Source organism: Malania oleifera, chromosome 9, assembly GCF_029873635.1.
Source record: "Malania oleifera isolate guangnan ecotype guangnan chromosome 9, ASM2987363v1, whole genome shotgun sequence".
Classification (NCBI taxonomy): Eukaryota; Viridiplantae; Streptophyta; class Magnoliopsida; order Santalales; family Ximeniaceae; genus Malania; species Malania oleifera.
The window spans coordinates 7,431,440-7,447,504 of record NC_080425.1 but is presented as its reverse complement, the minus strand read 5'-3'; positions in this window follow the sequence as shown (position 1 = coordinate 7,447,504).

Below are 16,065 nucleotides of genomic sequence, written 5' to 3'. Positions count from 1 at the left end.
ATTTGTCATCTAGTAAATATTTGTTTTGATGCTAAACTCTTAACATCTTTGTTAAGACATATTTGACTGATTTACAATCTACTCTTGATAGAAAAATTTTGTTTAGTAGATCATCTTTGAATTTGTAGTGCATAGGACTATTGTCAATATTTCTTTTTTGAGTATGGAATATTTTTTTTCTGAGGTTCATTCCATACTCCAGAGTGATATCTTACCAATTTTTATTTATTGTCAATCACTTGTTTAAGGATGTCACCATAACTATATCAGAGGCATTGTTTTAACTATTTCAAAAGTTTGTGGATGATATATTAGCATGAGAGGAAGATTCTTAAAACATACTCCTTCATTACGAACTCTACCTAATGGTAAGTTCATAAATTATCTATTATCATGAGAGGAAGATTCTTAAAATATACTCCTTCATTACAAACTCTAACTACTGGTATCTTGTAATTTATTTTAATTTTTTGTTTATTTATTCCATATAATGTTTCAGTGATTTTTTCAAAGTATTTGGTCAAGATTAACTCTTCTCTTATATAGTTTAAATCTCTACCTGAATCTATTAAAATAATAAATTTGTATGAGAAATTTCCTCCAATACTAATTTCGACTTCACATGCCATTTTTGGATTACTATTTTATCCATAATATTTATAAATTCTTCTTCTCCTTCTTCCTTTTCTCTGGATTCATTAACCTTTTCGTCTTCTTTTTCAGAGTTGGTAATTAAATTTTTTTTTACATTTTATATTTTTTGTTTCTCAGAAGTTATTTGCTTGAGTCTTTTTATTTCTAGTTTGATGTCACTATTTTATATTCTAAATCCTGAATAATAGTTTGTCTAGATTGTTTATTCATAATTTGAAATAGGAACTTTAGAATTGTTTGATTGGCTTGTAGTTTCTTGTTTTACTATTTGTCTAAGCTTACAAAGGTATTTACTTTTTGGTATGGGATCATCATGATCTAGCATTTCTAGTATTGTTCCATAGTCCTTTGTCTAGAGTATTTATTTCTTTTTTACACATAAAAAATTATTTTTCCACAACATTTTTTCTCACAATATGTTCCTAAGGTTGTAAAGGCATTTGAGTCATCTTCTATTACTAAAAATTGTCATCTATCACTACAAAAAATCTGGTTTTCAGTGACGAAAGTATTAGTGACGATTTGAATTTCATCACTAAAAGCGTGTATTAGTGACAGTTTTTACACACTGTCACTAATAGTATCACACCCTAAACCCACAGATGGGTCCCAAGTGTGATTTTAGTAACCTAATATGTCTCTGTATCATTTAAAACATACATGATACTACACTGAATGAGGGTCCGACCCCGTGGGGTACACGTAAACCCTATACACAATCACATACATATCCATACACATCAAATACGTAGCAAAAATATTCTTTCTAATACATACAACATACCATACCAGAGTCTATACATGAATAGAGTCTACGCTCCAAAATACAATACATACCTCGGGTGTCTACAAGACCCAACAATGACAACCTAGTTACAAAAATCAGTACTTAAGTACTATACACAGCTAACTGACACCCATGCTCCCAAACGCAAGGATGCTAGTTTTGGTTACTCGAAGGATCTGAAAAAATATTTCTATATTCGGGGTGAGGCACCTCTCAGTAAGGAAGAAAACAGGTTATATCAGTGTATGACATACAAGTGTTATTTCGACATAAAACATAACACAATATAGTTCTAGTATTTTTCACAATCCAGTTCCAGTACATACGATACCAAACATACGGTCAGTGTCGTCACACTCGAGCACCCGATACCCTGCAATAACCGAAGCCCCACATCAATATCGTTGCTAATACGGTGTCCACTCACGCCCATCAGTGACCAACCGGAACAAACAGGCAATATTTCACACCCTCGGATATAGAGCTGGACACTCTCGCCTACGGTATTTAGCCGAGACATGGCATTTGCCTACGGTAATTAGTCGAGACATGGCAAATTTCACAAAACCTGGAACAATTTTGGAACTCATATTCCTATACCCCTTAGCTTATGGTAATTAGCCAATACAGCTGTTTTACAAAACCTGGAACATTTGCATACAACAATTCATTCCACACTTATTTGAGTATACAACAATCATATCGTTTTCAATTCGAGAATACATTTTAATACAAATACATGTACGGTCGTATCATTACTACAGTTTTATACAACATACGATTTTCCAACAAAAATAGAGATGATACTCGAAACCCCCAATTTTCCCCAAAACTGTAACCCGAAAATCCCGCATTTTCACCTAATAGATTTTTCCAAATAAGTAACCAAAACATACATACAATCGTAAACTACATGTTTACCGATTTCGATTTCAAAAATAACTGATATAAACAAATCTCCTTACCTTTTCCAGAATACCAAAACACGAGCTCAACGGCTCCAAAACAACGAACTGAGGCACCAAAACCTAAACAACGAAGAACAATACTTCCTTACAATAGTATTCTCTACAGATCTACCGAAACGAAAACAAAATCAAACCCTTACCTCGATTTTGGGTCAAAACTCGAAAATCATCGAAACGTAATTTCGATCCGCTATACTCAAAGAGATTCTCCTCCTGATCCACGTAGCAACATCGGATCATTGATTCCGGCAACAGATGGCTTGAAATCCTAAAGAGAGAGAGAGTATTCAAGTTATAGAGAGAGAGAGAGAGAGAGAGAGAGAGAGAGAGAGAGAGAGGTTTTTGGTTTCTTCTTCATTAAGCAAAGTTAAAGATATTTATAAGCAAGTTGACTCGGCCAAACTCATTGATGAGACGGCATCCTCGTCAACGAGCCACAGAAGGAAGTTCGTCGACGCCAAGGTGGACTCGTCGACGAGCCTGAGATTTTAGGATTTCCCAAAATCCCTCGGCATCTCCTTGTCGACAAACCACTGAACCTCGTCGCCGATCTGTACACGAGACCTCATCGATGAGAAAAGAAGCCTCGTCGACGAGCCCTACTGATTTTTACCTTTTAAATTTTTCCTTCTCTTTTCTCATTTATTTAATACACCTATCTCGAGTCGGGTTCTTACAACCTCCCCTTCTTACAAAAATTTCATCCTCGAAATTTGCAATCTCTCATTTACTAACTCAACATCATACCCAAACGCATACCCAACTCTAGAAAGAGTCGGCGGCCACCTACATAGCAGCCCCGTCCCAAATACATATATACCCTCACTTATGGCGAAGGAATACCGTGGTTACATACATACCATCTCAGGAGTTCACAATATTACAAAACTCTCTCAAAGACTAACCACACAACCTTACTACAATAGCAGAATATTACATACTTACATACATACCCATACCGATCCTGCTATCAAAACTACTACTCAGAATAACTGCGGATATTTCTAGCGTGTTTTCGTATCTAACTCCCAAGAAGCTTCCTCAACCGCGTGATTCTGCCACAGTACCTTCACTGACGATATCTCCTTGGTATGCAGCTTCTGAACTTTACGATCCAGAATCTGAACGAGTATCTCCTCATACGCTAAAGCATCCCCAAACTCTAAAGATTTGTAACTAATCACATGTGACGGATCCAGCACATACCTCCTCAATATGGATACGTGAAACACATCATGGATCCTCGAGAGTGCTGGGGGTAATGCAATTTTGTAGGCCATCGGACCCACTCGTTCCAGCACCTCGAATGGTCCGATATATCTCGGGCTCAGCTTGTCCTTCTTCCCAAATCTCATCACCCTTTTCATCGGAGCGATTCTTAGGAATATCTTACCCCCAACCTCGAATTCCAACTCACGACGACGAACCTCCGTGTAACTCTTCTACCGACTCTGAGTTGTTTTAATCCTATTTAAAACTAAGGTGTAGTCCCAAGATGGGGGTGAATTGGGTTATTAAAATTTTCTTTTAAACCTTTTATGAATTCTTAACCTCTTTTAATTCTTTTAATGAATTCTTGACTTCTTGTTGATTTATCAATCTTACAACAAAAGCTTTAAGTCTTTATTCAATCCATAACCACACAATAAAACGAAACTTAATCAACCAATCAAACCAATCAATTATCACAATATCCAAACCAAGATATAAGATTTAACTTTTTACAAGAATTCAACTTTTGTTTGTTTGCAGCCCTGTATATATGATTTTGATACAATCCCTATAGTAATGGATTTGCTTTCCCAATATGATGCTTAATATAAAATCCAACACTCTTTCCAAAATCTTAGACTTTAAATAACCTTTCAATTAAAAAGTCTTTGGGTGTTTCACCATTCAACGTACTTCCTTACGATTTTCGCTAAGTATGGATTAACCAATGTACTCCCTTTCAGTTTTCGCAATCCCAAAAACAAATTAAGCTTTAAGTTTATTTAATATCTAATCCACGTAGTGTATATGATTAAGGAATTTAAAACATCCACACAGTTTATATATGCTGAAAGTAAAGAGAGTAAGGAAAATGTTAGCTTTGGTGCAATCCCAAGAGGGGGGGTGAATTGGTATTTAAAATCTATTGCCTTAGGTCAATCCTCTAACAACAGTATTACACAAGCCTAAGGTCAATCTAGTGCATGTAAACTGAATCAATGTAAATATACAATGGAATTTAAACTGTAATAAACAATTAGCCAAGCATGCACAATAAAGAAGTAAAGGAGACGACACCCAGAAATGTTATCGAGGTTTGGCAAATTGCCTACGTCCCCACCTTGGCTAACAAGCACGAGGATTCCACTAATGCTCACTTAAAGGGCGGAGCGGCACCAATTACAATCAGGTCAATTACCACAAGGCTGACCTCAACCTTAACCAAGTTAATTAGCGGGGCAACCCTCAACCTACACGCCTTACTAGGATGGCGTACCTAGCTTTCCTAACCGGGTCTAAGCCAGTCCGAGACTATACCAGGGCTAGTCTCCCTCTTCAGACCCGTGCTTGGAAATACAATAGATGTGTATGTAATTTTGTGTACAAGGAAATGCTTCTTACACTAAGCTGATTATGTACCACTAAGCACAATGTAATTAATACACTACCAAGAAATAGGATTTGATAAGCTCGGTGTAGTCTAAGTGTCTACTCTCAAATAATTATGCAAATATTTCAATCAGTGCATGATAATGCAAATAATGTTATCTTTGTATCACACTATATTTTCAATCACAATGCTCAAGCAAAGATGATAACAATACTTCAGATATCTCAAATGATATTTTTCAATATATAAGGCTCAAGAGATATTCAAATTTAATTTATAAAATAATTTGATCTTTGTGTTCAAGAAGATAAAATCAATCAAAGGATATTTCAACAAGGATCTTTTTGCGTATGCACAAATATCTTAACAAAATATTTATCAAAGTAAATCACACAAGATATTTGAAATCGATTTGCAAAAATTTATTTCACAAACAAAAAGCAATAAGAACTCTTGCGTATTGCAATGATGATGCAAAACTCACAAGCTCTATGAAGTTTTCCTATGGAAGACTTATTAATGAAGTCTCCTAGAAAAATTTCAAGCTTACTCTCGGATAAAAATATATATATATATCAATCAACTAGATCAAACGAGAGAGTAAGCTAAACTAGATACTCACAATAACACTCTTACTTGGCAAGATTTGCAATAAGGATTAGTAAAAATGGAAAAATGAAGCTTGAATGTGAAAAATAGAGCTTTTGAGAATCAGAGGATATTTGCTAATTGTTTTTGCTAATCTCTGTCTAATTATTCCAAATGAGGGGGTATATATAGACTTCCCCCAAAATATAACCGTTTAGGACACACTTGGAATTATTAGGAAAGTTTTAATACAATTTAATTATTTTAACCACATTTAAAAAAGTTAACCATGGTAAAAAATTAGGGGCAAGCCAAAAGGTCCAGTCGACCAGAAACATTTTCAGTCGACCCAAGTTCATATGGTTCGGTCGACTAGGACAAAAATGAACTAGGGACTTGGTTGATTGGACACATGTGTCGAGGGCAAAATTACCGAGGTTCGGTCGACTAGGGGGAAATGAACTATGGTCTTGATCGACCGGGAAGGGCGATTTTTTCAATTAGCGCGGTTTGGTCGACCGGGAGTATTTGAACTAGAAAGTTCGGTCGACTAGGTAGTTGGGACATCTCCTGAGGACCCTCGATCGACTAAAGCATTGGAGTACATTTTGGGCTCGGTCGACCAAGTGGTCAAAAAGTTGACTCCCTAAGGGGTTCGGTCGATCGGGTATAAATGAACTATATAAGTTCGATCGACTAGGTTATGGTCAAACTGTTGACCCAGTTAGGATTCGGTCGACTGGTAGGTAATGAACTAGGAAGTTCATTCGATCGAGCCATGGTCAACTTGTTAACCTAGCACCGGTTCGGTCAGCCGAGCACTTTACTACAGGTAAGGTCGGTTGACCGAGTGTGCACATTTTGTGCATTTCGGTCCTATTTCAAGCATTCAATCACCCAAATCAAATAATCAATCATATGTATGCATAAGTGAGTGTCCTAGGGTCATTTCTAAGTCTTTTTAAAGACACCAAAAAAATCTGGTGTCAGTCGACCGAAGGGTGTTCCCTAAGGTCCATCTATGGTCTTGAGCTTATTAATCCTACCAAGCAGGTAAGGCATTAATTATTACAGACCATGTTCCTATTTAAATATTACAAACCCAAATAATAATGAAATACAATAAATATGATCTTCAGGGTCTTCAGGTCTTCACTTCATCTGCTATGTGCGTGCACCATATGATACGTTCGATTGTTCCTGCACACAAACTTATCAATCCATTAAATACCAGAGTTTTGTATTAATCAAAACAGGGTATGACCCATAGGGTCAACAGGAAAGAAAGAAACACCGAATTTTTATGTGGTTCGGCTCATCCTTAGCCTACATCCTCGCCTTGGGCAAACCACCAAAGGATTCCACTAAATTAGTTCCTTTTCGGGTGGAACAACACTGTTACAAGCGATACCCCACGCTCAACACTCCTTCAATAGGTTAGAGTAGTTACCTCTCCAAGCGATACCCTAAGTTTGGTCCAACAACGATTTAAGAACCTGAACTGTCTACAAAACAAAAACAATATTCGGTGTACAAAGACACTCTCGAACAGAGCAAATTAGTACAATAATTCAACACTATAATATACTTCAAAATAAATATCAATATGGAATGAAATTGAAGCTCTATATAAAACTATCACCGGTATAATCTTTGAACGATTGAAGGATTCAGACTTTAAAGCTCAATATTGGTGTGAGAAGATCAGTAAAAACTCAGTTGAGAGAATAGCAAGATGTGAGCAAGATAGCCTTTGAGAATTAAGAGCATTTGAGAGTATTTAATTGCTGAACAATTTCTTGGTCTATTTGATCCTTGGGTTTAATCATGTATTTATAGAATTAAAAAGCATATTTTCGTGTTGCCCAAGTTTCTTGGAGTATCCTGTAACGACCTACTTATCTAATCATATAATAAAACATATTTAATAATAAGGTCAACCCGAACCCGTGGGTAACGAAGACACATCTAACATTCACAGTGGAAACCTAAGCAGCGGTAAATGTAATTCACATTCTCATAACCACAAAATACATAATACTAGAGTTAACTATAATCCAAAACACTGTGTTTATATACAATCTTCCAAAAATACAAAAATCTCTCTAGGATCTCACATCAAAATCTCCTAATCCTAGTTCAAACTTACCTTCCTAACGGGGTAGCACAACAGACTCAAAAACGACCTTGATCCGCCGTTCCTTCTAGGTTTCCTAAAATTATTTAAGTTCGGGGGTGAGACACTTCTCAGTAAGGGAAGATAAACTAAATATAGTTGTGTGATAAATGAATATTTGATGTAATTATACATATACAGTACATTTCATATACCTAAAATCATTCATCATAACATACTGAATAATCATATACTTTCGTATTTTCTAATAAATCATACAATTCATAAAATGTCTGATATAACTGATAATACTGAAAATTTACCTAGGATGTATAGCTAACTGATGTCATGTATTATCTCCCATGAAAGGTTGTGCAGTTCAAAGGCGGGACCCAACAATAGTTGGTCGACCACTGCCGGGTCAAGAATATATGTAAGTACGATGGGCCCGCCACACCCTAGTCCGGACTGCCAAGTGGACATCTACAACTCTACACTAAAAGCCACATCGACTATCCATCTCCCACCCCCTCTACTGGCAGGGGCGGTTAGCACAAGTCTGAACATAATATCTGATCTGTATAGCTACGGCACCGTGCTCCTGTAATTGAACTAAACTAACATGTAGATTCTGATAATATATAATACATGATAATATACAGTTTAACGTAAATAGATTGAAAGAAATTTTCTATGATAACAAAATACATGCGGCCTTGCGCCGATTACTTTCACATCTGTGGCCTTGTGCCAAAATCGTACATATACATACGACCTTGCGCCGAAATCATAAATCATACACGGCCTTGCGTCGGCTATCAATCATGACCTTGCACCGAATACTTCATACATATCATTCTGAATAAATAATTCATTTATCATGTATTTTGAAACTGTAATGCATTGCAATATTTCATAACTTCTGAAAATCATACTTCATTCATAAAATTGCCATAACATAATGCTTATTATGTAAAATAATATTCATGTCACACAATGCTGAGTAAAATCATACATTTCATTCTAAAATCATATTTCCTATACAACAGCAGTGTTTTCCCAAATATGCATTTTCTCAATAATATTCAAATATAATACATGCTTTCCTGAAAATTAATTTGCTGATAAATAATAATAATTTGCATGGAAAATAATTGCTTTAGTTTATTCGCTTACCTGATTTCTGAGAAGAAACCCTCTAAAGTACACTCGTCCTACACCTGCAGATTCCCCGTTCAACACCCTGAAAACGACAATTTCCAGAACTAAACTTCAGTATTTTTCCATGAATAACATTTCCTATAACTATGGGAAGACCAAATTTTGCATAAAAAGTCTTACCTTAACTCAGAGATGAATTTTAACTCAGTCCCACTAACGATCCGCTCCGGCAGACTTGGAGAGAACTTCCCCAAGAGTGTCGTGGTGGCCTCAGATCGTCGATCCGGCGAGGAACAGGGCCAGAATCGAAGAGAGAAGAGAGAGAAACTATAAAGGAGATAGAGAGAGAGAGAGAGAGAGAGAGAGAGAGAGAGAGAGAGAGAGAGAGAGAATTTTTTCTGATTTTTTGCATAAAATTCGAGTTTTAGGCTATTTATACTATGGACTTCGTCGACGAGTCCAAGAATGAGGTTTATCAATGAATGCCTTCTCCTTGTCGACGAAATTCAGAACTTGGAAAAACAGCCTCTCGGTATCTTCTCGTCGACGAAACGCACCCTCGTTAACGAGCCCAGAGTGCCACATCATTGACAAACGCTTTGTGTTCGTCGACAAAGCTTGCTACACCCTCTTTTCTATTCCCATTTTCCCCTTTCTCTAGTATTTAAATATCATTATTCTTCAGGTCATTACATATCCCCCAAGTTTTTCCAAAGTTTGGAGCCCAAGAAACCAATTTTAGAAACTTTTCCCTACTGTTAATTTCAAATTATACGAAGGTCAACCGCCTGTCAAAAATTGTCAGGCTACTACCTAGCTATTTTATAGAGGCAGTAGGGTGTCAAGCATCTAGTGAAACATGGACAGGCTCCTTGGATTGCACCGTCGGGCTTCTGGGAGAACAAGGTCAAGCTGCTATCAAGCTATCAACTTCAAGCACCCTTCAGCATTTTGGTCATAATTTTTCTACATAACTCCAAATTTGACATTCTTGATGTCAAAAGAAAGCTAAGAGAAAATACCACAACTTTCTTATTGAACATGTTTTAAAATAAGGAGTTTTGAATGGAAAAAAATGTGCATCAATTAGGATATAGAAAAAATAACAGCATTTGGAAAAACCTCTTTTTGGTGCTTTTCATTCCAAAAATAATTTTAACCTTTTTGAAATATTTTTAACCTTATGAAAATATTTTTCAAGTATTTTAATAGGTATCTAGGTCCAAGTAATTAACCTAAGAGTTTCATACATCCATATTGAAATTATTTGAAGTACTTGTATAAAACTTCCTTAAGATTCTAAATCCTTCAACTCTTGAAGTCTTCATGTATGTCCTTGCTTTGAGTCCATCTTTTTTTCAAACTTTCAATGTAGTTTTGGCTTTTAGCAAGTTCAATTTAATATGTATGCTTTCATAATCTTCAAGCTCTATTAAATTAAGCTTCATATGATCATCCTTTGTTGAAGTATAAGCTTTCAATGGATCAATGTGAATACTTGACCTTGCATTTTCATAGTTGAGTCCTGATATGTCATCACTTAACCAAATATGTTAAGTTCCTCTTGTTTGTTATCATCAAAACAAGATTTTAAGTCTCATAAGGCCAACACCTATCCCTAATCAATTTGACCTTCTCAGAAGCCTGTTATACAAGTTCAGGACCCAATATCTGTCGTTCACCGACCTCATCCCAATACAGAGGAGACCTACATCTCCAACCATACAATACTTCGAACGGTGTCATACCAATACTAACTTGGAAGCTATTTTTATAGGAAAATTCCACTAACGGTAGAAACTAAATCCAACTACCATCGAAATCTAACACGCAAGCCCGTAACATATCCTCCAAGATTTGTATCGTCCTCTCTGACTGTCCATCATTCTGGGGGTGGAATGTTGTATTGAAAGTAAGCTTCATCCCCAATGCTTCCTATAAGCTCTTCGAGAATCGAGAAGTGAATCTCAAGTCTCAATCTGAAACAATGGACACCTGCACCTCGTGCATTCTAACTATCTCTTGCACGTATAAATCTACTAACCTACTCAAAGAGTGGCTAACCTTCATTAGTATATAGTAAGCAGATTTAGTTAGCCTGTCAACGATCACCCATATTGCATTCTGCCTGTGTAGTGCTGGTGATAACCCGGTGACAAAGTCCACGGAGATGTGCTCCATTTTCCACTCCGGAATACTCAATGGCTGCAACGGCCCTGCCAGCCTCTGATGTTCAACCTTTACCTGCTGACACGTTAGATATTGCTCCACAAATCAAGCAATCTCCCTTTTCATGCCACTCCACCAGAAAGATTCATGCAAATCCTGATACATCTTCGTGCTACCTGAATGTACCGTATACAAAGAACAATGCGCCTCTTCCAGGATCGTCCTCTTTATACCCTCGTCATTCGGAATGCACAGTCTGTTTCCGAACCTCAATACACCTCCCTCGAAGATGTTAAAATCTATAGCCAGCCCCTGCTGTACCTTCTCTACAACCTCGACTAACTCCGCATCATTAGCCTACACGACTTTAATCTTCTCTAATAATGTCGGCCGGATCACCAAACTAGCAATGAAAGATTGGTGATTACCATCCACTAATTCCACGCCAAGACTCTCCAGATCTTGTTTGATATGATGTTGACCTCCTACTGTAGATTCTAATGCGTACTCTGACTTACGACTCAATGCATCAGCTATCATGTTAGCTTTCCTCGGGTGATAGCTAATGGTGCAATCGTAGTCCTTGATCAGTTCAAGCCACCTTCTCTGCCTCATGTTCAAGTCCTTCTATGTGAAAAAGTATTTTAGGCTCTTGTGGTCCGTGAAGATCTCACACTATTCACCATACAAGTAATGTCTCCAGATCTTCAACGCATATATTACTGTTGCCAACTCCAGATCATGCGTGGGGTAATTCTTCTCGTACTCCTTAAGTTGCCGAGAAGCATAAGCAATTACTTTCCCCTGTTGCATCAGCACACATCCCAACCCCTTCAATGATGCGTCACTGTACATCACAAAACCACCGTCCCCAAATAGGATGGTTAAAACCGGAGCAGTGACCAGTCAGTGTTTCAACTCCTTGAAACTCTGCTCACACTCGTCGTTCCAATCAAATATCACACCCTTCCTCGTCAACCGTGTTAGAAGGCTAGATAACTTAGAGAATCCCTCCACGAACTGCCGGTAATACCCAGCCAATCCCAAGAAACTCCGAACATCGTGCACACTCTTTGGTTTCACCCATATTCAACCACTGCTTTTATCTTACCATGATCAATTGAGATACCACCCTTCGACACGACATGACCTAGAAACGCGACCTGATTCAGCCAGAATTCACATTTCTTCAGCTTAGGATACATCTTCTTTTCCTATAGTACCTAAAGTACCAACCTCGGATGGTTTTCGTGCTCTTCCAAACTCTTAGAATATACCAGAATATCATCGATGAACACCACTACAAAATGATCCAGGTATTCATGGAAAACCCTATTCATCAGGTCCATAAATACTGTCAGAATGTTAGTTAACCCAAAAGGCATGACCAGAAACTCGTAGTGACCGTATCTGGTTAAGAAAGCAGTCTTCGCAACATCCTCAGTCCTAACTCTCACCTGATGATACCTTGACCGTAGATTGATTTTCGAAAAGAACTATGTTCCCTGCAACTAGTCAAATATATCATTTATACGAGGCAACGAGTATCGATTCTTCACTGTTACCTTGTTGATCTCGCAGTAATCAATGCACATAGCATCGACCCTTCCTTCTTCTTCACGAACAATATTGGAGCTCCCCAGGATGAAACACTAGGTCTGATAAAGCCCTTATCCAGTAGTTCGTGCAACTGCTCCTTCAACTCCTTAAGTTCAGTTGGAGCCATCCGATATAGAGCTTTAGAAATTGGCGCCTTGCTTGGCAGCAACTCAATAGCGAACTCCACCTCCTGATCAGGAGGTAAGCTGGGTAAGTCTTCTGAGAATACATCCAGAAATTCGTTAACCACTTGGATATCTTCAAGTTTTAAATCATCCTGAGGTGGTTCCTTTACACAAGCTAGGTACCCCTGACAATCGTCCAAAAGTAACCTTCTCGCCTGTATAGCTGATAGAATCTGTGGCATCGAACACACACATGATCCCACAAACTTATACTCCTGCTTCCTAAGAGATCTGAACACTACTACCTTCCTACAACAATCAATCACCACATAACTAGAGAATAGCCAATCCATCCCCGGTATGACGTCAAATCCGCACATGTTGTACACTACTAGGTTCTCCAATAGCAGCCTTCCCTAAATAACTACTGGGCAGTTTCCTAACATCTTACTATAGATCGTTATACTCCCAGTCGGTGTAGCCACAGACAACTTCTTATCCATCACTTGGATTTCAACCCCACACAATTTCACAAAACTTGGAGATATAAAAGAGTGGGTTGCTCCCGAATCAAATAAGACAACAGCTCTATTCAAAAGCAGTAACATGGTACCTGTCGCCACATTTCCAGCATGCTCAGTATCGGCTAGAGTAAGCGAGCCTCGCCGGGGCCGTGTTTGCCTGATAGTTTCCTCGAGGCATCTGATTACTTCCACGGTTCTGGCTCAGTGCAGGCATATCGCTCCTTTGTGCCTAGCAGTTTCAAGATATGTGGCCCGGTTTTCCACCGTTTTAGCAGTTACCCCAGAATGGCTAGAATTCACCATCATGCCATTTACAGCACCTGGTGCGTTGCACAGAAGAAGGATCCCCTTGAGAACCCTGCCGTTCAGTATTCTAGTGATAACCCGAACCATAGTTCTTCTTCTTCTTCTTCCACTGTACCTGTCAAAGGCCAATATGAGAACTATAAGGTACTGGCCTCTTCTTCTGTTCCTATACCACCTCATCCTCCTGGAGGTCATTCTCAACTATGGTGGCTTTATCCACCAGAACAGAAAACTCTCGAATCTGCAGCATACCCACAAGCTTGCGAATGTCCTTCCTCAGACCCTTCTGGAATCTTCGAGTCTTCTCATACTCGTTCGAGATCAAATATGGCGCAAAACAAGATAGATCAATATATCTAGCAGCATATCTCTACATTGTTAGGGTTCCCTAAGCCAGGCTCGAAAACTCATCAGCCTTCGCATCACGAGTGGAGGCCGGGAAGTATCTCTCGAAAAATACCTCCTTGAAGCAGCTCCAAGTCATACTAGATGGACCAGCTTTCTGCTTCTCAAGCAGACTCACAGTCGTCCATCATCTTTCAGCTTATCCTACCAGCTAAAAAGTAGAATAGAGAACCTTCTTCTGGTTAGCGTAGTGCAAAACTTCCAATATATTCTCGGTTTTCTACACCTAGTTCTCTGCTACTATCGAATCGGGTCCTCCCGTAAACGTCGAAGGGTGTATGTGGGTGAAGCTCTCTATGGTACAACCCGTAGAAGTAGGAGAATGCTCACGTCTCCTAACACTTCGCCCAATCTCCTGCATGACCTGCCTCGTCAAACCTTGAGGCACAGAAGGAGACTCGTCACTTGTAGTTCCCTCAGAACCACTTTTCAAGTTGTTATCCTTGGGCTCCATTCTGAAAATAGGATAGGAATCGGTTAGAATTCCAATATCATACAAAGTTAACACAATCATTGAAAACTAATCATGTTAACTACAACTCTCATGGGTCCAGATCTATCCTACCACACTGACACGAAACCATCAATGGTTTACCATGATTTTACTAAAATCGTCATTCCAGAAAAAATAGAGAATACTGCCAATAAGTCCCCATCTAGCAACAAAACAACCCTCAACCTACTCTGTCCATTTCCTACATCCTATACTCTAGTATGTACACATAGCTATGCCTAACCAAGTCTACAAGACCTAATAACCTGGTTAGCTCTAATACAAAGTTGTCACGCCCCGAACCCACGGATGGGTCCTAGGTGTGATTTTAGTAACCTAACCTGTCTCTGTATCATTTAAAACATACATGATTCTACACTGAATGAGGGTATGACCCAATGGGGTACACATAAACCCTATACACAATCACATACATATCCATACACATCAAATACACAGTGGAAATGTTCTTTCTAATACATACAATGTACCATACCAGAGTCTATACATGACTAGAGTCTACGCTCCAAAATACAGTACATATTCTGGGTGTCTACAAAACCCAACAATGACAACCTGGTTACAAAAATCAGTACTTACTTAAGTACTATATGCAGCTAACCGACACCCATGCTCTCGAACGTTAGGATGCTAGTTTCGGCTACTCGAAGGACCTGAAAAATATTTGTATATTTGGGGTAAGACACCTCTCAGTAAGGAAGAAAACATGTTATACCAGTGTGTGGCATATAAGTGTTATTTCGACATAAAACATAACACAATACAGTTCCAATATTTTTTCACAATCTAGTTCCAGTACATACGGTCAGTGTCATCACACTCGAGCACCCGATACCCTGTAATAACCGAAACCCCACAACGATATTGTTGCTAATACGGTGTCCACTCACACCCATCAGTGACCAGTCGGAACAAACAGGCAATATTTCACACCCACGGATATAGAGCCGGACACTCTTGCCCATAGTATTTAGCCGAGACATGACATTTGCCCACGGTAATTAGCCGAGACGTGACAAATTTCATAAAACCTGGAACAATTTTGGAACTCATGTTCCTATACCCCTCAGCTTACGGTAATTAGCCAACACATCTATTTTACAAAACCTAGAATATTTACATACAATAGGTCATTCCACACTTATTTGAGTATACAACAATTATATCGTTTTCAATTCTAGAATACAGTTTAATAAAAATACAGGTACGGTCATCTCATTACTACAGTTTTATGCAACCTACAATTTTCCAACAAAAATAGAGATGATACCCGAAACCCTCAATTTTCCCTAAAACTGTAACCCGAAAATCTCACATTTTCACCCAACATATTTTCCCAAATAAGTAGCCAAAACTTACATACAATCGTAAGCTACATGTTTACCAATTCCGATTTAAAAAAAACTGATATAAACAAAATTCCCTTACCTTTTCCCAAATACCAAAACACAAGCTCAAAGGCTCCAAAACAACGAACCGAGGTACCAAAACCTAAACAACGAAGAACAATACTTCCTTATAATACTATTTTATATAGATCTACCAAA